Source organism: Penaeus chinensis, chromosome 2 (genome assembly GCF_019202785.1).
Source record: "Penaeus chinensis breed Huanghai No. 1 chromosome 2, ASM1920278v2, whole genome shotgun sequence".
In the NCBI taxonomy this organism is placed as follows: Eukaryota; Metazoa; Arthropoda; class Malacostraca; order Decapoda; family Penaeidae; genus Penaeus; species Penaeus chinensis.
In genome coordinates this window covers 18130774-18133273 of record NC_061820.1, presented here as the reverse complement: position 1 = coordinate 18133273, position 2500 = coordinate 18130774, and the positions used below count along the sequence as shown (strand labels likewise).

At 41.2% G+C, this 2500-nt stretch overlaps 1 protein-coding gene across 1 annotated transcript in view; it reads left to right on the top strand.

Moving 5' to 3' along the window:
* Positions 1 to 2422: 2422 nt before the first annotated feature.
* The window catches only part of LOC125037031 (extracellular serine/threonine protein kinase four-jointed-like), a 40955-nt gene continuing 40877 nt past the window's right edge, over positions 2423 to 2500 (top strand). The window contains exon 1 of the mRNA XM_047630001.1: positions 2423 to 2500. This exon is cut by the window's right edge and continues 526 nt beyond it. The gene's annotated coding sequence lies outside the window, so the exon portion shown is untranslated.

The following is a 2500-nucleotide window of genomic DNA, read 5'->3' as shown; positions in this document are numbered from 1 at the left end:
CTTAAGAAATTCTAAAAAATACGGGACATAATCATAAACACGGAGGAGGGAGAGGGAGAGAGAGAGAGAGAGAGAGAGAGAGGGGGGGGGGATAAAATCAGAAGCAAGAAAAGTTATTTTTTTAGGCAATTGTATTTACATATAAGGTTTAGATTACGAAATCGCGGTAGCTCAGTGAATGAGTGTTTGTTTTGCAACTATATCATCATGGATCTGTGTTCGGTCTGCCCCTCCCAGTTGACTTGGTTGTCAATGAGAGCTGCATCAACTGCTCGGGACAGAGGCAGGTACTGGCCACCCTAACGCATCATCCCATGACTTTGTACGCATGTTCCACAACATACATACCTCCAAATGTCCACATGGATATGAGACCAGCTTTGACTTTGCAGATCACTTGAATGGAAGTCTTCTGTCTCCTTTCCGAACATTTTGCTATTGCTTAGTATGAATAAAATTACCAACTATTTTTTGTGTACAGATATGTTTATAAAATGAGTCGTTTACAGGCCTCTTTCTGCAACCAAATATCCTATAGCAGAAAATCGCACAAATCGATATTTTGCCAATAAGGAATACTGTAGTACTGTGGCTGCCTGATGTTTGTAATGCCATCAATACCATCGCTCTGATAACACTAATGACGTTGCTCTGCCTCACAGCTAGAACAAGTGCAGTTTTATATGAATCATTTTCTATTGTACCCTCTGTTAGCAGTGATTGGTTCTTTTCATTTGCTTCACTCATTGCATTGATGCCCTGCGATTTTATGCCCCAATTCGACAAACCACTAGCTTGGTCAGAGAAAAGCTGCCTGAACTCTATCGTTCCCTCTCGTCGAAACATGGAGCTAATGTTTTCTGTTACAATGAAGTCATGTATGGGGGGACTGAAAAATGTTCTATCAATATTTATTTGTTCAGTTATATTTCAAAATTCATCGCGTATTGAATCTATATGAGCAAAGGCTTGGGTAAAACCTGAGGTAGCACCTTTGAATATGCATGCTTTCTAGGGCAATTTACGATTTTGACTGCTAACGCAATCATACAATATAACTACATATGTCATTTACAACCGTAGGATGCAGCCTACTCTTCAGCATCCCCATTTGAAAGTATATCCACTTTCCAGGCAACGCCACCATATGTAACATTCCAAAGCATTCCCCAGAGCACAGCCAGCGTTAGGTTGAATTATCCCTTGTGTGAGTAAGAGGTCCGATCGAAGGGCGATAAATCTGGGAAACAGCGAGGTGCCACCCGATTGGTTGGCTGCGCTGTTATCTTCTCGTTCGTGTGGTTTTCTTTTCCAACTTTCTTTAGAGGAGACATGTTGGCATATTTCGAATATTACCTTTCCGATTCCAGGTGATATCCTTAACGCTTTCTTAAATGAAAAAATACACTATCAAAGAAACAACAGTCTGTATACATATGTACACGCGCGCACGAACACACACACATACACATATACACATATGTGTGTGTGTGTGTGTGTGTGTGTGTGTGTGTGTGTGTGTGTGTGCGTGCGTGCGTGCGTGTATGTGTGTGCATGCGAGTCAAGTTTCTTACGTCAAAGGTATGTTTCCGTATTTATTCAACATAATGTGTTTAACTGGAATGAAACTGCATGTCTTATATCATTTATTCATCTACATAAAATACGTACATAGTATGAAACTGCACTGAAATGGCGAATTCAAAGGGCTTCAAGGATGGCCGAACAACGAGAGATTTCGATCGGCGCGTAAGAAAGCATCAATCTGTCCATTGAGTGATCGAGGAACCTCCTAGTGACGACGGATGCTGTGCGATACACTTTGAATGGTTTATACGTTTCCTTGTTCTTCTTAATTCCGTGTCCTAACATCTGTTACACATATTAATTAGTCATTCTTTATGAAATCATCCCATAATTGCGAACAGAAAGGAAGATAAGTAATTTATAGTGACCAAACACAAAATGCATTTAGGCTTGTATTCCGGTAAATCACATCAGAGCTGATATGGGAACGAAGTGTTCATAAGAAAGTAGATCTCTTAAATGGTCAACACTTGCTGGAAATCAGAAAAATGCGGAGAGAAGATGTCACGCTGAGAGGGAGTCGAGGGGGGGGGGAGAAGGAAAGGGGGTGGGGGATTCGGAGAGGGGCAGGGCCTCGCTTTAAGACCGAGGTAAGATAACTCCGGATTTTGTGCATATATTTTCAAATCCAGTATGGAATATTGGAATGTAGAATAGTAGCAAGGAAAAACGAAATATAAGTTTCACATGGTAATTACTGAATGGCAAATAAATATTCAGGTAAATCCAACAGTCGTTTTGAGTCGCAACAAATGGTATACAGCCGACATATGGCAATGCTTCAAGTGGGACCGTCCCCATTCATCGGCCTTCTCATCAGTCAGAGTTGAGCCAGAAGGGAGGGAGGAATGTGAGCGTGTTGCACTTGAAAACTAGATCTCCTCCTAGAAAGAGCTTTTTTTCACAGAAATCG